Source organism: Saimiri boliviensis, chromosome 8 (genome assembly GCF_048565385.1).
Source record: "Saimiri boliviensis isolate mSaiBol1 chromosome 8, mSaiBol1.pri, whole genome shotgun sequence".
Classification (NCBI taxonomy): Eukaryota; Metazoa; Chordata; class Mammalia; order Primates; family Cebidae; genus Saimiri; species Saimiri boliviensis.
In genome coordinates, this window is record NC_133456.1 from 13,685,296 (window position 1) to 13,706,432 (window position 21,137).

Sequence of the window (21,137 nt, forward strand, 5' to 3'; positions counted from 1 at the left end):
ATCTCTTGACCTTGTGATCCACCCGCCTCGGCCTCCCAAAGTGCTGGGATTACAGGCTTGAGCCACCGCGCCCGGCCTTTTTTTTTTTCTTTGAGATGAAGTCTTGCTCTGTTGCCTAGGTTGGAGTGTAGTGGGGTGATCTCGGCTCACTGCAACTTTTGCCTCCCAGATTCAAACAATTCTCCTGCCTCAGCCTCCGAGTAGCTGGGATTACAGGCATACATCACCATGGCCGGCTAATTTTTTTTTTTTTTTTTTAGTAGAGATTCGGTTTCACCATGTTGGTCAGGCTGCTCTTGAACTCCTCACCTCAGGTGATCCATCCACTTTGACCTCCCAAAATGCTGGGGTTATGGCCGCAAGCCACTGCGCCTGGCCTCAGTTTTTTTTTTTTGAAACAGAGTTTCGCCCTTGTTGCTCAGGCTGGAGTGCAATGACACCATCTCATCTCAGTGCAACCTCTGCCTCCCAGATTCAAGCGAGTCTCCTGCCTCGGCCTCCCGAGCAGCTGGGATTACAGGTGTGTGCCACCACGCCTGGATAATTTTGTATTTTCAGTGGAGATGGGGTTTCTCCATGTTGGTCAGGCTGGTCTCAAACTCCTGACCTCAGGTGATCTGCCTGCCTCGGCCTCCGAAAGTGCTGAGATTACAGGTGTGTGCCACCACACCCAGCAGTTTTTATATTTTTACCAGAGACAGGGTTTTGCCATATTGTCCAGGCTTGTCTCGAACTCCTGACCTCAGGTGATTCACCCACCTTGGTCTTCCAAAGTGCTGGGGTTACAGGTGTGAGACATCGTGCATGGCCTGAATTTTCATGCATTATTTATAACTAAAGTTTGTAGTTTATTTAGATTTCCTTAATTATTTATTTATTTATTTTTAAGATGTGGTTTCACCATGATGGCCAGGCTGGTCTTGAACTCCTGACCTCAATTCCTTACACCTTTCTTGTTTTTGGTGACTTTGACAGTTTTGAGGAGTAATGGTCTAATAGTTTGCAGAATGCCCCTCAGTTGGGATTTGCTTGATCTTTTTCTCAATGATTAGACAGGGGTTATGCTTTTTAGAAGGAAGAACACAGAGGTAAAGTGCCACTCTTGTCACATTACAAGGGTGCATACTGTCAAATCATGTCAGCATGATGTGTGTGTGTGTGTGTGTGTGTGTGTGTATGTATGTGTGTTTGTTTTGCTTTGTCACTTAGTCTGGAATGTAGTGCTGTGATCACAGGGCACTGCAGTCTCAACCTCCTGCTCTCAAGCTTCCCAAAAAGCTGGGACCACAGGCACTTGCCGCCAAGCCCTGCTAATTTTTTTTTTTTTTTTGAGAAAGAGTCTTGCTCTGTTGCCCAGGCTGGAGTGCAGTGGCATGAGCATGGCTTACTGCAGCTTTGGCCTCCAGGGCTCAAGTGATCCTCCCACCTCAGCCTCCTGAGTAGCTGGGACTACAGGCACACACCACCGTGCCTGGCTAATTTTTGTATTTTTTTTTTTTTTTTTTTTTTTGAGATGAAGTTTTGCTCTTGTTACCCAGGCTAGAGTGCAATGGCACAAAATCGGCTCACCGCAACCTCTGCCTCCTGGGTTCAAGCAATTCTCCTGCCTCAGCCTCCCGAGTAGCTGGGACTACAGGCGCACGCCACCATGCCCAGCTAATTTTTGTATTTTTAGTAGAGATGGGGTTTCACCTTGTTGACCAGGATGGTCTCGTTCTCTTGACCTCGTGATCCACCCGCTCGGCCTCCCAAAGTGCTGGGATTATAGGCGTGAGCCACCGCGCCCGGCCTAATTTTTGTATTTTTAATAGAGATGGGGTTTCGCCATGTTGCCCAAGTTGGTGTCAGAACTCCTGGGCTCAAGTGAACCTCCTGCCTTAGCTTCTCAAATTGCTCGGATTACAGGTGTGACCCACTGCACCCAGCTGATTTATTATTGTTGATATTAGTCTTGATCATTTGGCTTAGGTAGTGTTTGTCAAATTTCTCTCCACCCCTTACCCGCCATTTTCTTTCTTTTTTTTTTTGAGACAGAGTTTCGCTCTTGTTAACCCAGGCTGGAGTGCAATGGCACGATCTCGGCTCACCGCAACCTCCGCCTCCTGGGTTCAGGCAGTTCTCCTGCCTCAGCCTCCTGAGTAGCTGGGATTACAGGCACACGCCACCATGCCCAGCTAATTTTTTGTATTTTTTTAGTAGAGACGGGGTTTCACCATGTTGACCAGGCTGGTCTCGATCTCTTGACCTCGTGATCCACCCGCCTCGGCCTCCCAAAGTGCTGGGATTACAGGCTTGAGCCACCGCGCCCAGCCCCCCCCATTTTCATATCATATTCTTTAGAAGGAGGTCACTATGTGCTATGCACGCTTAAAGGATGAGGGGTTATGTTCCAACTCCTGGAAGTGGAGTATCTAGTTATTTGGAATTCTTCACTGAAGACTTACTTACTCCCTCTCATTTATTTATTCAGTCATTTATTTATATCAGTGTGAATGCATGAATATTTAATATACTTTGGGTTGTAATCCAATATAACTTTATTTTATAGCTCACATTGTTCCAGCTTTGGCCATTGGGAATTTTTTTAGTTGACTCCTGTGTTCCTTTGACTTACCCCTATCATTCCTGCCCCACCAAGGCAGAGTCTCACTCTGTTTCCCTGGCTGGAATGCAAGGTATCATCTCCTCTCAATGCCACCTCCGCCTTCTGGGTTCAAGCAATTCTCCCACCTCAGCCTCCTCAGTAGCTGGTATTACAGGCACTTACCATCACGCCCAGCTAATATTTGTATTTTTTTTTTTTTTAAAGATGGGATTTCACCATGATGGCCAGGCTGGTCTTGAACTCCTGACCTCAGGTGATCCACCCACCTCGGCCTTCCAAAGTGCTAGGATTACAGGCGTGAGCCACTGTGCCTGGCCTAATATTTGTATTTTTTATAGAGACGGGGCTTCACCAGGTTGGCCAGGATGGTCTTCAACTCCTGACCTCAGGTGATCTGCCTGCCTTAGCCTCCCAAAGTTCCGGGACAGGTGTGAGCCTTCATACCTGGCCAGCTTACCCCTATCAAATTTTTTTAGCACTTCCTAACTTTCTGGCAGTATAGCGTACTTCAGGCTCATCTTGAATATTTTGTTCTTCAGTCCCAGAATTAGTCATTTCTCCAAATAGTCTTGCTTTCTTTTATCAGAGAATGGTATTAGAAACCAACATCTGGGTATGAGGTATGTTGTTGCTTTACTGGGGTGTCCCCTGAAGATTTTAGTTAAACTTCATCTGAGTTTGAAAGGACTGGAAATGTTGTGTTAAAAAAAAACGTTTTGTGGCCGGGTTCAGTGGCTTATTCCTGTAATCCCAGCACTTTGGGAGGCCAAGGCCGGTGGATCACTTGAGGTCAGGAGTTCAAGACCAGCCTGGCCAACATGGTGAAACCCCATCTCTACTAAAAAATATATAAAAAATTTAAAAAAAAGAATTTTCTCCCTAATTGAGACAGGGTCTCTCTATGTTGCCAAGACTGATCTCAAACTCTTAGCCTCAAATGATCCTCCCACCTCAGCCTCTCAAAGTGGTGGGATTACAGGTGTGAACCACCACACCTGGCCAGGAATGCCCCCCCTCCGCCACACACACATTTTTTGAGACGAGGTCTTACTCTGTTGCCAGGCTGGAGTGCAGTGGCACGATCTTGGCTCATTGCAACCTCCACCTCCCAGGATCAAGTGATTCCCCTGCTTCAGCCTCCTGAGTAGCTGGGACTACAGGTGTGTGCCACCGTGCCCACCTAACTTTGTATTTTAGTAGAGATGGGGTTTCACCATGTTGGCCAGGATGGTCTTGATCTCCTCATCTTGTTATCTGCCTGACTCGGCCTCCCAAAATGTTAGGATTACAGGCGTGAGCCACTGCGCCCCACCAGCCTCTTTTTACTACAGTGTTATTACTACTAGAAGTAGATCTTAAAATATCACGTAAGATCTCTGCCATTATATTAGTTATCTATAGCTACATGTGTAGGATTTTAAACCATTCAGATTACTGCTTTAGAAATCATTATGCATTCTTGCCTTTTGCATAAAGTAGAGGTGTCAGGACCAAGCTTTTCAGATCATTGACAAAACTCTGAAAGAGGAGTTAGTGATTATTGCTTCCTACGGAAGTAAGATGTTAAAAAAAATTATTTAATTATTTATTTAATAATTTTTCTTTTCTTTCTTTCTTTCTTTCTTTTTTTATTTTTGAGACAGAAACTCGCTCTGTCACCCAGGCTAGAGTGTAGTGGTGCCATTTTGGCTCACTGTAGCCTCTGCCTCCCAGGTTCAAGTGATTTTCTCACCTCAGCCTCTCGAGTAGCTGAGATTCCAGGTGCACACCACCACATCTGGCTAATTTTTGTGTTTTTAGTAGAGAAGGAGTTTCACTCTGTTGGCAAGGCTGGTCTCGCACTCCTGACCTCAGGTCATCTGGCCACTTTGGTCTCCTAGAGTGCTAGGATTACAGGTGTGAGCCCCACCCCACCTGGCCTATTTATTTAATTTTGAGACAGGGTCTCACTCTATTGCCCAGGCTGGAGTGCAGTGACATGATCTTGGCTCACTTATCCTCAACCTACCAGACTCCAGTGGTCCTCCCACCTCAGCCTCTTTAGTAGCTGGGACTACAGGTGTGTGCCACCACACCCAGCTAACCCTTTTTGTATTTTTTATAGAGACAGGGATTCGCTATGTTACCTGGGCTCGTCTTGAACTCCTGGGCTCAAGCAGTCTGCCTGCCTTGGCCTCCCAATGTGCTGAGATTATAGACCTGTGCCACTGTGCCTAACCAGAAGTAAGACATTTTGGATGTGTGACTCAAGTTCTGATTATGTTCTAAAGGAATTACTACTGGTTTTCTGGTACTTTTGTTTTCCTTTTCTCTCCTTTCACCTTTTCTGTCTACTGTCTTCTGACTGTGATTTAGTTAACCCAAGCCACTAAAACCCAGCCAAGATTCTATTACCATTAAGAAATGTTTAGAGTTAATGTTGATTTAAATAGCTCTAGTGCAGCTGTCTCATACTTAAACTCCTGCAACTTTTTTTTTTTTCTTTTTTTTTTTTTAAGATGGATTCTTGCTTTGTTGCCCATGCTAGAGTGCAGTGGCATGATTTCGGCTCCCTGCAACCTCCACCTCCCGGGTTTGAGCAATTCTCCTACCTCATTCTTCCAAGTAGCTGGGACTATAGGCATGTGCCACCACACACAGCTAATTTTTTTTTTTTTTTGAGACTGAGTTGTGCTCTTGTTATCCAGGCTAAAGTGCAATGGCGCAATCTCGGCTCACTGCAACCTCTGCCTCCTGGGTTCAAGCAATTCTCCTACCTCAGCCTCCGAATAGCTGGGACTACAGGCGTGCGCCACCATGCCCAGCTAATTTTTGTATTTTCAGTAGAGACGGGGTTTCACCATGTTAACCAGGATGGTCTTGATCTCTTGACCTCGTGATCCACCTGCCTCGGCCTCCCAAAGTGCTGGGATTACAGGTGTGAGCCACCGCGCCCGGCCTTAATTTTTGCATTTTTAGTAGAGATGGGGTTTCACCATTTTGGCCAGGTCTATCTCATACTCCTGGCCTCAGGTGATCTGCCCGTCTCAGCCTCCCCAGGTGCTGGGGTTACAGGTGTGAGCCACAGTGCCTAGTTCCTGCAGTATTCTTGAAGTTAAAGTGAGTGAAGTTGGTCTCAATTAAGAACTTATGTTGTAGACATTGTGTGAATGGGTATCTACAGAGGCAGTTATTTCTCAGCTCCGGTATGTTGTTGCTAAGTGGAAATACATGGTCACAGTCTGATCTTCTGATTTTTTTTTTTTTTTTTTTTTTTTTGAGGCAGGGTGTTGCATTGTTACCCAAGGCTGAGGTGCAGTACTATAATCATCGCTTACTGCAGCCTTGACCTGCTGGGCTCCAGCAGTCCTCCTACCTCAGTCTCCTGAGAAGCTGGAACCACAGATACATACTCGGCTAATTTTTAAATTTTTTTGTAGACATGGAGTTTCACTATGCTGCCCAGGCTTGTCTTGAGCTCCTGGGGTCAAGTGATCCTTCTACTTCAGCCTCCCAAAGTGCTAGGATTACAGGCATGAGCTACCACACATGGCCCTGTGTTTTTAAAAAAAGTTGTAAATTGGTATTTTCATGCAAAGATTACTGATTTTGGAGATACTGGCTGTTTTTCAAAACACTGTTGTGGGCCACTGCACTGAGGGGCCTGTTTGACCTAGGTTTGCACTCTGAACTGGTGCTTCTCTTGTGGGTTCAGTGAGTATTCATCTTGGGGAGGGAACTCTGGGCTTGGTGGGAGTTGGGAGACCTTTGTCCTGCTTGTAGCTTTGTCTCTAGTTAACTAGATAGCTTTGGGCAAAGGGAAACATATTGGATCTCTCTTTTCTGAGTTTTAAAATTTGAAAGTAAACTGGAAAATTTAAGGTTCTCTTTTACTCTTTTTTATTTTATATTTTCATACATGTATTTACTTGAGCTGTGAAAGAATGACCATTTATGAGTTGGGGACATCAGGAAGTCTTACTAGTCTAAGTGCTTTGGGAATAGAAGAGACTCTTACATTTTCTCTAGGTGTACTTTTTTCTAGGCTACAGAAGATTCTCCCCTGCTTTTTGGACTCTTGGCATACTTGCTGCCTCTGATCATTATCTGGCAGATGTGTACATATTAATGGGCGATGCATAAGTTTCTGTTTTTTCAAGTAAATTGATTCTAATTCAGTTAAAGCTGTATTGATATGTGGATTTTGGGGGCATGGTTGTGGTGATGGGTGGAAATTGTAAAGCTGACAATGACAGTATTTTTTTAGATATGGAGAACATTTTAATACTTAATTTCAGGAGCCTCTAAGTCAGCTTATTATTATTATTATTATTATTATTATTATTTAGGCATAGTTTCATGCTTGTAGCCCAGGCTGGAGTGCACTGGTGCGATCTCAGCTCACTGCAACCTCTGCTTCCCAGGTTCAAGCAATTCTCCTGCCTCAGCCTCCCAAGTAGCTGAGATTACAGGTGTGCACCACAATGCCTGGCTAATTTTTGTAATTTTAGTAGAAATGGGGTTTCATCACATTGGCCAGGCTGGTCTTGAACTCCTGAGCTCAGGTGATCTGCCCACCCTCACCTCCCAAAGGACTGGGATTACAAGGTTGAGCCACCACATCCAACCGAGTCAGCATATTATTTCTTCTTATAAAAAGATGTCATGGGTCAGGCGCATGTCTCATGCCTGTAATCCCAGCACTTTAGGAGGCTGAGGCAGGTGCATCATGAGGTCAGGAGATCAAGACCATCCTGGTCAACATGAGGAAACCCCGTCTCTTTTTTTAAAAAAAAAAAAAAAGACATCTTGGTGGTTCAGGCCTATAATCCCAGCACTTTGGGAGGTCGAGGCGGGCGGATCACCTGAGGTTAGGAGCTGGAGATCAGCCTGGCTGACGTTGTGAAACCCCATCTCTACTAATAATACAAAAATCAGTCCGGTGTGCTGGTGCAGGCCTGTAATCCCAGCACTTCGGGAGGCCGAGGCGGGTAGATCACGAGGTCAAGAGATCGAGACCATCCTGGTTAACATGGTGAAACCCCATCTCTACTAAAAATAAAAAAAATTAGCTCGGCATGGTGGCATGCGCCTGTAGTCCCAGCTACTCGGGAGGCTGAAGCAGGAGAATTACTTGAACCCGGGAGGCAGATGTTGCAGTGAGCCGAGATCGCACCACTGCACTCCAGCTTGGCGCCTGGCCCAGAGTGAGACTCTGTCTCAAAAAAAAAAAAGGAAAAACAAAAAAACAAAAATTAGCTGGACATGGTGGTGGGCGCCTGTAATCCCAGCTACTTGGGAGGCTGAGGCAGGAGAATTGCTTCAACAGAGGAGGCAGAGGTTGCAGTGAGTGGAAAGGGTGCCATTGCACTCTAGCCTGGGCAACAGAGCAAAAGAGACTTCATCTCTTCATCTCAGGAAAAACAAAAAAACTGCAGTGTTTGTCATTTACTATTAAGTCAAGCCATATGAAATCACATTTTGTCAGTAAATTAATGGTCAAACATCAGCCATTTTATATAGTTCTCTCTAATAGATACTCAAGACATTTTGTCAACATGAACAGAGTCAAATCATAAAATGGTAGACTGAAAAAGAACTTCATGGAGAATTCTTTTCTTATAAACAGAGGTGACCAGGAGGTTGAGGTTGCAGTGAGTCGTGGTCAGGCCACTGCACTCCAGCCTGGGCACCAGAGTGAGACCCTGTCTCAAAAAAAAAAAAAAAAGAAAAAAATGATTGCACTGCCTTTTTGTGGTTTTGGAACAAATGTTGAGATAATAACTTTTACTTATAAATGTAGCACAATAGTCTTTTACTATGTAAAGGTCCCTGAATAGAAAGTCAGGAGACCTGTTTCTCCTACCAACTAGTATAATTTTTGGAAAGCTCATTGTTCATCAGTTTCCTTATTTGTAAAATTTGGATGTTAGATACGTAAGATCTCTATTAATTAGGATGATTGATGCTCTCTCTTTAACATACCTAGCATTTCAGTGACTTAACACAATAATGGTTTATTTCTTGCTCGTGTCATAGTCTGAGCATTTGGCCTACGGCTGTCATGTAATTGAGGAATTTCAACCCCTTCCATCTAGTGTCTTGGAGTCTTCTGCTGGATTCTTTGTATTTAGTTTGTTGTTAGCAAAGAGCACCAGCAAGGAGACTAGACTTGCTAGTCTCCTTTGACTAGAACCTGCTCACATGATCTCAACTTCTGACTCCAAGGGAGATAAGAAATGTCTTTCTGAGCACCCAGGAAAAAGAAACAGAATTCCCATCTTTGTCACAGTCTTTTCATTTTGTACTTTTTTTTTTTTATGCTTTTTTTTTTTTGGAGATAGAGTCAAACACTGTTGCCCAGGCTGGACTGCAGTGGTGCAATCTCAGCTCACTGCAACCTTTGCCTTCCCGGTTCAAGCGATTCTCCTGCCTCAGCCTGCTGAGTGGCTAGGATTACAGGTGCATGCTATCACGCCCGGCTAATTTTTTTATTTTTAGCAGAGACACGGTTTCACCATGTTGTCCAGGCTGGTCTTGAACTCCTGACCTCAGGTGATCCGCCTGCCTCAGCCTTCCAAAATGCGGGGATTACAGGTGTGAGCCACCACACCTGGCCTTTTTTTCTTTTTGAGACGGAGTCTGGCTCTGTCACCAGGCTGGAGTGCAGTAGCACAATCTCAGTTCACTGCAACCTCTGCCTCCCGGGTTCAAGCAATTCTCCTGCCTCAGCCTCCCAGGCAGCTGGGACTACAGTCGTGCACCACCACACCCAGCTAATTTTTGTATTTTTAGTAGAGACGAGGTTTCACCATGTTGGCCAGGATGGTCTTGATCTTGTGACCTCGTGATCCGCCCGCCTCGGCCTTCAAAGTGCTGGGATTAACAGTTGTGAGTCAGTGTGCCCAGCCCGTTTTTTGATACTCTATTCACAACCAAAAATTTTCTCCTGTTGCATATTGCTTTTTGTATCTTTGGTTACTGTGAATTTACTTCCAAATTTCTTGGAAGGAATTTAGTATTTCAAGTCAAAGCAGCCCTTTGATGCTTGTTATGTTTAGGACCCCTGCCATCCCCAGATGATTATATTTGTTATTTTTGTTTGTAGTTTCATTTGTGGTTTAAATTTGTCTTTTATGTTGTCATAGCTTGCTTAGTTTTAAATGACTAAAAATACATCGATTGCAAAAATCTTCCAGTGTTTAAGAAAAACAATAGAATATTTAATACAGCCAACATCAGAAGGAAAGTCATTGTCCACCATGTCCAATCTAGCAGCCTGTTAGCAGGAGGGAAAACAGACAAACCTTATACTGTCTTTTAAAGGTCAGCACATGTAGACTCTCAGACCAATAGAGAAACACATTCCAGTGAGCAGGCAAAGTTCTCTTTGACTTCTGCCCACTTAAGGGTAAACTCAGAGAGTCAGCAAAAGTCTTTTAGTTGATTTCAGCTGCTGTTTTGGAGTCATGTCCATCTTTCTGCCTCCTTCTCTTTTCTTTTGCTTTCTTGATACAGTATATTATATGTTCTTTTGTATGTAAGTAAAAAATATCTTTTTTTTATGGATCCATCCTATGTTAGTAAATTTGATGAGAGTCTTCTAATTCTAAGCCTTGTTTCTTTGAAATGTATGATTAGCTCAGAATAATGCCATAGTTCAGTTTACATTATGCTTGGATTAAATACTTTGTTTTGTAGTTCCTTTTCAGTAAACTGCTCCCCTCCTCTGTTTTCAATTGCACCTTTTTTCATATGCTATTTGCACCATATGTCTAAGTCACTGTGGAAAGGTTAATTTTGGACAGAGTTGTTTCTAGATCTAGTGCATTATTGTCATCCTAGGATTACATTTCATTTCTCTTATGCAAAGGATACTATTTCTTGGATACTGCAGCTTCCATAGGATACTGTGTTCATTTTTCATTTTCTGGAATCTGCTGAAGTTCATTTTCAGAAAGAATGCCTGGAAAATAAGGTTTTTTTAATTATGTGTTTGAATTTCCCATTTTAGCCTTCACTTAATGGATGAGTTAGCTGTAAAAATCTAGCTTCAAAATAGTTTTTCTCAGGTTTAAAGGCATCACTTCATTTTTTAAAAAATCATTGAGAGTTACAATTAGAAATAAGAAGCCCATCTGTTTCTTATAACTTGGTAAGTACTGCTGTGGGGAATTTCCCTCCCTCCCTCCCTTCTTGCCACCTTGCCCATGCTAGATTTGAACTCCTGTGCTCAAATGATCCTCCCACCTCAACCTCTTCTTTTTGCTTTTCTCTTTTCCTTCTCCTATCCCTGTCTCCCTACTCTCTTCATCGTTTGTTTTCTTTATCTGCCTCCATGATCATGAAAATAATCACCATGTTATCTTCTAGAAGCTGTGTTGTTTTGCTGTTCACATTTAGGCCTGTCATCCACCTGGAATTACTTTTTGTATATACTGCCAAGTAGAACTCAAAATACCCTTTTGGCTCAGCACCACTTACTGAAAGGACATTAATTCTCCCACTGTTCTGCAATGTTACATTTATAAAATATTAAGTATCCATATTAATATGGTTCTGTTTCAAAACTTCTTTCTTGCATTGGCCTTTTGTTTTGTTTTGTTTTGTTTTTGGTGAGATGGAGTCTAGCTCTGTCAGCCAGGCTGGAGTACAGTGGCGCAATCTCTGTCCACTGCAACTGTCGTGTCCTGGGTTCAAGCGATTCTTCTGTCTCAGCCTCCTGAGTAGCTGGGACTACAGGTGCATGCCACCATGCCCAGTTAATTTTTTTGTATTTTTAGTAGAGACGGGGTTTCACCGTTATTGGCCAGGCTGATCTCAAACTCCTGACCTTGTGATCCACCTGCCTTGGCCTCCCAAAGTGCTGGGATTACAGGCATGAGCCACCGTGCCTGCCTGCATTGGCCTCTTTTTAAAAGATATTTAGTGCACTAAGTACATTGGACTCTTTCTTAGTGGTTGTGCTGGTACCACAATGTCTTCATTACTGTATTTATGTATTTTAACTCTAAACATACGAAATTGCAGTAGGTCAGAAACTTATCAGATTTCGGCATTTTCACATGGTTAAATCCATCAGTGAGTTTTCTAGTATCTTAAGTTCTAAGTTTGTTTCTCAAAGATTGCCTTGGCTGTTCTAGGGTTTTTTTTGTTTCTGTATAAACTTTTTTTTTTTTTTTTTTTTTGAGATGGAGTTTCACTCTTGTTACCCAGGCTGGAGTGCAATGGCGCGATCTCGGCTCACCGCAACCTCTGCCTCCTGGGTTCAGGCAATTCTCCTGCCTCAGCCTCCTGAGTAGCTGGGATTACAGGCAAATGCCACCATACCCAGCTAATTTTTTGTATTTTGAGTAGAGATGGGGTTTCACCATGTTGACCAGGATGGTCTCGATCTCTTGACCTCGTGATCCAACCGCCTCGGCCTCCCAAAGTGCCGGGATTACAGGCTTGAGCCACTGCGCCCGGCTTTTTTTTTTTCTTTGAGACGGAGTTTCGCTCTTGTTACCCAGGCTGGAGTGCAATGGCGTAATCTCGGCTCACCGCAACCTCCGCCTCCTGGGTTCAGGCAATTCTCCTGCCTCAGCCTCCTGAGTAGCTGGGATTTCAGGCATGCGCCACCGTGTCCAGCTAATGTTTTGTATTTTTAGTAGAGACGGGGTTTCACCATGTTGACCAGGATGGTCTCGATCTCTTGACCTCGTGATCCACCCACCTCGGCCTCCCAAAGTGCTGGGATTACAGGCTTGAGCCATCACGCCCGGCCCTGTTTCTGTATAAACTTAGGATCAACTTTTCAGTTTGATTTGAAAAGAAAAAACCTACTGGACTTTGCTTGGGATTATGTTAAATCTATAGATTAGTTTGGGGATAGTTGATACCTTTAAAATATTAAGTCTTCCAGTACATAGTTATATGATTGTGATCCTGCAATTTATTTAAGTCTTTAATTTCTTTCCATTTTTTTTTTGTTTTCTGTGTAGCAGTCATAGATATCTTTTATTAAATTATTCCTAGGTAATTTTTTAAATGCCATTGTAAATGGTTTTTTTTTTTGAGACAGAGTCTTGCTCTGTTGCCCAGGTCGGAGGGCAGTGTTGATCTCAGCTCACTGCAACCTCCACCTCCCAGGTTCAAGCAATTCTGCCTCAGCCTCCCAAGTAGCTGGGCTTACAGATGTGCCCCCACCATGACCAGCTAATTTTTGTATTTTTGGTAGAGATAGGGTTTTGCCATGTTGGCTAGGCTCGTCTCAAACTTTGGGCCTCAAGTGATCTGCCGGCCTCGGCCTCCCAAAGTGCTGAGATTACAGGTGTGAGCCACGGCAAACGGTGGTATTTTAAATTTTTAAAAATTTCTGATTGTTTTTGCTGATACATAGGAATATAATTGGGTTTTAAATTTTAGAGTTCAACAACCTTACTAAATTACTGATTCTAATCGATATTTAGTTTTCTATGTATGTAGTTATGTTGCCTGCAAATAATTCATTATCTTTTTTTTTACTTTATAATCCTTATGCTTTTTTAAACAATCTGTATGCTTTTAATGTTTTATCTTGGCTCATTGCAGAATATTGATTAGAAACGGCAATAGTATACATTCTCATTTCTATCCAATCTAAAGGGAATGATATTTGAGGGAAGTTTTCTTTTTTCTTTGTAGATACCCTTTGTCAGATAAAGGATGCATTTTCTATCCTAATTTGCTTTTTCCAGATCCTTTTCTGATTCTGAGAGATGAGCTTTTAGTTTCTTTCCTTAATCTGTTAATGTGGTCAATTATGTTAGTAGATTCATTGCCTTGTAGGTTTCTCCTAAAAGCACTCCTTCAGTAAATCACTTGCACAAAATTCTGTGCCTCAGATTCTACGTCTAGTAGACTGATTATAAAATACCTACCTCCCTAACGGGGGAATTCAGTGTCTTTCTAGTGTTAAGTTGTATTAATCCTGTGTTGTATTTCATTTCAGTGAATTTTATCTTGAATGGATTAGGCAGATTGTTGTAATTCAGTGACCCTCAATTGTGCGTGCCTCTCTGTGTCATGATTATCCTTACTATGAGAAAACCAACAACACTGATTTTCTGTGCAGTAGCATATGCCTCTAGTCCCAGCTACCTGGGAGGCTGAGGCTGGAGGATTGCTTGAGCCAGGAGCTTGAGGTTGTAGTACACAATGAGCACACCTGTGACTAGCCACGGCACTCCAGCCTGGGCAACATAGTGAGATCTTGTCTCTAAAAAAACCAAAACAACAACAACAAAGAAAACTTATATTGCTTAACCCTGTCCCTGAATAATTCTAATCCAGCATTTTTTTTAACTTTTAACTCAGATTTTTACTTGTATTTCAGGTAAAATATTAAAAGTTACGTTAATGAAAGATCTCTTCAACTTTTGCTTGTTCAGTTTTCATTTAGTAATGACATTTTTAGTTTCTAGGCTTTTCCCCCTCTTTTTAAAATAGTCTGTAAGGTATTATGTCTAAGGTCTTTGACCACGACTACAAAATGCTTGTTAAGCATTCCTATAGTGTTTGTATCTTTTTCCTGCTCAGAAAAGCTGAACTACTTGACCCTAGTCCTGCCTAGGACCAATACTTAGAAGAGCCATGAGGGTGCTTCCAGTTGAACACACATCAACCCCAACAAGAGAAGGATGGTATCATGATACAGAACAGAATTCACCTAGCAGGACAAATGTGCATTTAATGAGAGCCTATGAGGTTTCAAGTTTATTATATTAGATGTCCAGGATAAAAGGTGAGAAAGATGCTATCATAGCCATCTGGGAACTGAAGTCTAAGGGAATACTTTAAATAAACAGGTAGGACACACATTGTAAATAAACAATTAAAAGACTGGCATGGTGGCTCATGCCTGTAATCCCAGCACTTTGGAAGGCTGAGGCAGGCAGATCACTTGAGGTCAGGACCAGCCTGGCCAGCTCATCTGTACTCTCTGTCTCAAAAAAAAAAATTACGGAATTATCAGCACAAATTCCTGTGTCCTCTTCTGCTTTCTACTTTTCTTCATTTTCACTGATATATATTAAAATAGAGTGAAACTTCACTTTACTTAATGGGAGAAGTTTTTCTTTCCTTTTGCTATTATTTTCAAGACAGGGCCTCTCTCTGTAGCCCAGGCTAGAGTGTAGTGGTGTCATCACTGCTCACTACAGCCTCAACCTTCCCCTCCTCAAGTGATCTATCCACCTCAGCCTTCCAAAGTGGTTCCCTGCTTTGGCTTCCCAAGTAGCCAGGACCACAGGTGTGCAGGCTAATTTTAAAATGTTTTCTATGGAGATACAGTCTGAACTACGTTGCCCAGGCTGATCTTGAACTCCTGGGTTCAAGCAGTTTTCCTGCCTTAGCCTCCTAGAATGCTGGGATTATAGGCATGAACCACCATGCCCAGCCAAAAGAGAATTTTTTATTTAATAAAATAATTCTCAAAAGCTAAGAGCTGATGAAGTATTAATATTGTTCCTTTCATCTAATCTCCTCAGCACTAAGTAATCCTAAAGTTACATGATATATTTACTATTTTCTGACAGATATATGAGCTGATAACTATAGAGATTTAATATTTTAATAATTATAAAAGTTTTAGTATTTATATGATTATATTAAGTGATGGTAGTAACTGATAATCTTTCTCCCTGTTTGTCTCTCAGAGATGTGGTCTTTCTCACCCAGGTCGGAGTGCAGTTGCATAATCATAACTCACTGCATCCTCAAACTCTTTGGCTCAAGGAATCCTACTGCCTCAGCCTCTTGAGCTGGCATTGCAGCCAAATACCACCACACCCAGCTAATTAAAAAAAATTTTTTTTTTGTAGAGGTGGTGTCTTGCCATCTTGCCCAGGTAAGTTCTTGAACTCCTGGGCTCAAGTGGTCCCTGCTTTGGCCTTCCAAAGTTCTAGGATTACAGGTGAGAGCCATCATGCCAGGCCAGTAACTGGTCTCTTAAATAATTTGTTTTTGCCACATTGCATCATGTCATGCTTTTATAAAAGCAGAGAGAGCAATTTTTATTGCTTTACCTAATAATTATAAGAGGACCAGCATGGAAAGCTGGTTCGTACGGTTGTTCCCTATTGGCTTTCTTTCCATGATTCTAGACAACATGCTTGCTCTTGTACAAACTGTGTTTAGAAAGTGGAATAAATGAGGTGAATTTTTTTTTTTTTTTTTGAGACAGAGTCTTGCTGTGTTGCCAGGCTATAGTGCAGTGGTACAATCTCAGCTCACTACAACCTCTGTCTCCCGGTTCAAGTGATTCTCCTGCCCCAGCCTCCCGGGTGGCTGGGACTACAGGCACACATCACCATGCCCAGCTAATTTTTTTTTTTTTTTTTGAGATGGTGTCTCAGTCTGTCGCCAGGCTGGAGTGCGGTGGCGAGATCTCGGCTCACTGCAACCTCTACCTCCCAGGTTCAAGTGATTCTCCTGTTTCAGCCTCCCGAGTAGCTGGGACTACAGGCACACGCCGCCATACCCAGCTAATTTTTTTTTTTTTTGTATTTTTTAGCAGAAATGGGGTTTCAGCATGTTGGCCAGGATGATCTTGATCTCTTGACCTCATGATCCACCCATGTCAGCCTCCCCAAACTTTTGGGATTACAGACATGAGCCACTGTGCCTGGCTGAGGTGGATATTCTTTTTTTTTTTTTTGAAATGGAGTTTCGCTCTTGTTACCCAGGCTGGAGTGCAATGGCACGATCTCGGCTCACCGCAACCTCCGCCTCCTGGGTTCAAGCAATTCTCCTGCCTCAACCTCCCAAGCTGGGATTACAGGCAGGCGCCACCACGCCCAGCTAATTTCTGTATTTTTAGTAGAGATGGGGTTTCACCATGTTGACCAGGATGGTCTCGATCTCTTGACCTCGTGATCCACCTGCCTCGGCCTCCCAAAGTGCTGGGATTACAGGTGTGAGCCACCGCGCCCGGCCTGAGGTGGATATTCTTAATTGGTGATAACCCTTCAACCTTGAATCTGTTTGTTCTTTTTCTAGTTCTGAAGAGTTTTTGTAATTTTGGAACTTTTGATTAATTTCAAATTAGATTCAATTTCTAATAACTTCCATTGTGTCATTTTAGAAATGTTTATTTAGCACCCCCCCCCCTTTTTTTTCCCCACCATTTTGGCCTGTCTCCTGTGTGTGTAATTTACTACAGAGAACAGAGAAGATGTGCACATCACTTTGATGTGGTCCTTCCCCTTTGGGACCCAGCAGTTTATAGGAGCTGGTATAGATAACTAATTACAGTAGGGATTTTCCAAACCCTTGGTTTGCAGACTGGTACTAGTCCATGGCCAGTTAGGAACTGGGCTGCACAGCAGGAAGTGAGCTGCAGTTGAACCAGCATTACTTCCTGAATTCTGCCTTCTGTTAGATCAGCAGCAGCTTTTGATTCTCATAGGAGCGTGAAGCGAACCCTATTGTGAACTGCGTATTCGAGAGATCTAGGTTGCATGCTCCTATGATAATCTAATGCTTGATAATCTGAGGTGGAACAGTTTCATCCCAAAACCGTCTCTCCCCCACCCCCACCTCTCCCACTATCTATGGAAAAATGGTTTTCCATGAAACCTGTTCTTGGTGCCAAAGAGGTCTGGGGACCAGTGAACTACAATATAGACAAGACAGATGGTGAATTAGTTCTGAATAGCACTAGGAGAAAGAAGGAGTAACAGGAAAGGTAATAAGATAATTGATGTGGACCTTGATTTCAAGACTTTCACAAATGAGAAGGGAGAGAAGATAAGTTCAGGTGTGGAGAACAAATGAGCATAGGGTATACAGTGATAATATCAGATGGCAGGTGGTTCCATGCGACTAAATTGTAGGGAGACCTCACATGGATAGGAGGCCTCACATGGAAAGCTGCTGATGATTATGGTATGTGATAGGACTGAGTCTTCTCAGTCAGCCTTGATATCACATGAAAGAGTTTGGATATACACACACACACACACACACACACACACACACACACAAAATCTAAGCATTGAGGTCCATGTATTTATTTATTTTTTGAGACAGAGTTTCCCTCTTGTTGCCCAGGCTGGAGTGCAATGGCATGATCTCAGCTCACTGCAACCTCCGCCTCCCAGGTACAAGGGATTCTCTTGTCTAAACTTCCTAAGTAGCTTGGATTACAAGCATGTGCCACCACTCCCGGCTAATTTTTTTTAAATTTATTTAGTAGAGACTGGGTTTCACCATGTTAGTCAGGCTAGTTACGAGCTCCTGACCTCAGGTGATCCACCTGCTACGGCCTCCCAAAGTGCTGGGATTATAGGCATGTGCCACTGGGCCCGGCATTGGGGTCCCTTTAGATCAGTCCCTTTTCCTGATGTTCAGGATTCATCTTGCCTGCCTCTCCCTCCTTAAAGAAGAAAAGATAGGTATTTATAAGTAGTAGGTAGGTAAAGGTATATATAAGCAGGTATAATTCAAAAGGTATTTTAAGTACAGTGATGTCATTGTGTTAGATAAAAGCAGAAACTATAGAACTACAAGGTTTTACTTATTTTGTTGCTCTCTGCTTCTGCTTTTGTTGTTCTATGGTTCTTTTGGCCTGATCCTTTGTCCCAGCCTCATTAATAAGTTACTTGGTTTTTCCATTTCTCATTTTTTTTTTCATCTATTAAAGTGAGGGGATTGGATTCCAGATCATTTGAACTGGTGTTTTACAAAAACCTTTAGAGCCAGGCATGGTGGCTCATGCCTGTAATCCCAACACTTTGGGAGGCTGAGGTGAGTGGATCACTTGAGGCCAGGAGTTTGAGACCAGGCTGACCAACATGGTGAAACCTCATCTCTACTAAAAATACAAAAATTAGCCAGGTGTGGTAGCACACACCTGCAATCCTAGCTACTTAGGAGGCTGATGCAGGAGAATCATTTGAACCCAGGAGGTGGAGGTTGCAGTGAGCCAAGATCATGCCACTGCACTCTGCAGCCTGGGCGACGGGCTGAGACTCTGTCTTAAAAGGAAAAAAAAACCCCGCAAAACCCTTTAGATATCGTATGTGGTTGGAAATGATTTTTGGATTGATATAGATTGTTTTTCTGTGTTAATTAGAGGAAGGAAGTGGGATAAATGTAAAGTTTAAAAAACTGCTCTTTCTCTTTTTCAAAATTTTTGAGAGATTAGGTATTATTGAGACTCTTTTAAAGCTTTACTTATTTAAACATTCAGATAAAATTGAAGATTCATCCTTAAGGATGATGATATCAGAAATATAAGTGCTGTGTCATTGTCATTTCTTCTTTTGGCCTACATAACCAGACTTCAGACATCATGCTGCCTGTATCACATGGCTGACAGTGGGAGGTATCTAGTGTATTCTCCCTGAATAAATAGATTGAAATTCATTTGGACAGAAATATTGAAGGCAGGTGCCTGATCCAAAATGCATTTAGTCAGGACCGAACGCAAGCTGCCTGGATAGTTACTGTAAGTAAGCAAACTACACTTTTAGCTTTGTGATGCAAGGTTTTATGTATGTGAATATGTATGTGCGAGTGTATACAGTATTTTTATATCCAGAGGACAGGGCTCCCTTAAATAGCAGGATGGGGGGACTCTTTGGTAACTACATCAAAGTAAAATGTAACTTCTAGCCTGTTATCAGTGTGTTCTTTCATGCAGGAATGTAGCTGTGTGATGGCCTCAGCTATTCTAGTAATCAAGGGCTCTCTGCTGTTGCTAATCCTATGATGAACAGCACAAATGGTGGTTATGAACAGAACCCTGCCAAGCCTGGAAATTCCATCAGTTTGTAATAGCACAGCTGTTGTCCTTGAACTGTGTAGGGAGGAACCTAGGGGTCGACAGTTAATATATTCTACAGGGGATTTGGAGTTTATTGCTTAGATAGTCAAGATCTTCAGTTGTCTGTTGCTATCTGCAAGTCTTGTTCCGTGGAGGAGCAGGAGAAATTCAGATTTGTCTGAGGAATCATAGATGTCTGTGAACTGTTTAAGTTGGTAGTTGATTCCTCTTGTTTTTTTCTTATTTATTTATTTTTAATATCTAGAGGCATTCAGAGGTAGTTGATTCCTATAGGCATCCTTGCTAAAGATTTGTTTTTAAGTGAAATATATGTTTGAAAGTATAAATCAAGGTTTTGTGGCTAAATAAATTAAAAATAACAAGTTTGGCTTGCTGTGTAATAGACCTCTGCAGAAAGTTCAGTAAAAAACAAATTTGGGGAATAAAGTTACTGTTTAGTAACTAAAAACCTGCTAGGCATACTAAAAAAATCTGATGTTGAATATGAAATTATTATGAAGCAGGCTATACTTGTATCCATGTCAGGATTATAAATGATCTCCCACACTGGCTGCAACGTGAGGTTCCTTTCAAGCCTGAGGAACAAGCACCGTATTTTGGCCACAGCATTCTCACTAATGTCCTAGAATAGCAGCTTAGTGTTGGCTTTAGAATTCTCTGTCATTTAAATGTCATGCAAAAACAAACAACGTAAAAGAAAATATTAACCTAGATATCTTTACAGTTCTGTGCTTCCCAAAGTGCTGGGATTACAGGTGTGAGCCACTGTGCCTGGCCCTATGTTTGTGTTTAAAAATCACATTCTATTTATGTGTGGTGACAAGTAAAGAATAGCTTAACTTTTGATGAAATAAAGATACTAAGTGACTAGCTAGTTGCACTCATAGCCTTATGACCTTCCCACTTTCCAATTGTATAATTTGCTATCAGTTTTACCCTATTAGGCTGAATTTTAGCTGCTGTTCATATTCCATGAACCACGCACAGCCCAGGAAGTCATCTGGGAGTGTGTGTGTATATGTGTGGGGGGTGCTGAGGGTTGGGTAAGGGAAAGATTACAATGAATAAAAGCTGCCCTTTGATAATCTGTATTCTGATATATGATATTTAAAATGTATTGGTGTTTTTGTCTGTATTTTTACCCTGTGCCTTAAATGAGGAAAAGTTTTGAGTAGATTGTATCATGTAAATGTCATTATGTATTTCTCAGGAAAATTAAATTTATTGGGCTTTTATGGTATGTTGTTAAGGATGGCACAGATGTCCTTCTAAGTTCTCTTTGACAGTGAAACTAGCTGATACAGGATTTTTGCTCCTTCGCTCAACTAGGTCCAGGTTCTTGTCTCATGAGCAGGAAGAATTAGGCACGCAGACATCAAAGAGTTAGTGGAGTAGAATTTACTGAACGAAAGGAAAGCTCTTAGCAAAAAGACAGAACGCAGTGGGTAGTTCTGCTATCCGAAGACAGGAAAGTTCTGCAGTATGGCTGAACTTGGAGCCCTTTATGGGCTCAGAATGGGAAGTGTGTGCTGATTGGTTTGTGAGTATGCAAAAAAGTTCAAAGTGAAGACACCACTCAAAGGTGGGCAGGACAATGTAGAAAACCTGTTAGGAGAGAGTAGGTCCAAGTTAAGTAGGTGAAGGATGGGGATCAATCAGAGGAAAGTACAGCATATGAGAAGGCAAGTTCTCAATCTGATCCAAGGATTTACCTAGGACAGTTTCTGGATTGAAGATTGGGTT

The 21,137-nt window shown here is 42.4% G+C and overlaps 1 protein-coding gene across 2 annotated transcripts in view; it reads left to right on the forward strand.

Annotated features, from left to right (window-relative positions):
- Positions 1–21,137, forward strand: part of MAP4 (microtubule associated protein 4) — a 228,385-nt gene that overhangs the window by 52,258 nt on the left and 154,990 nt on the right. The window contains exon 1 of one of the 2 annotated variants that reach the window (XM_010337027.3): positions 16,607–19,055. The exons of the other annotated variant lie outside the window; for it this stretch is intronic. The gene's annotated coding sequence lies outside the window, so the exon portion shown is untranslated. Of the gene's footprint in view, positions 1–16,606; positions 19,056–21,137 lie in introns of those variants that run through there. 2 annotated transcript variants of the gene reach the window in all.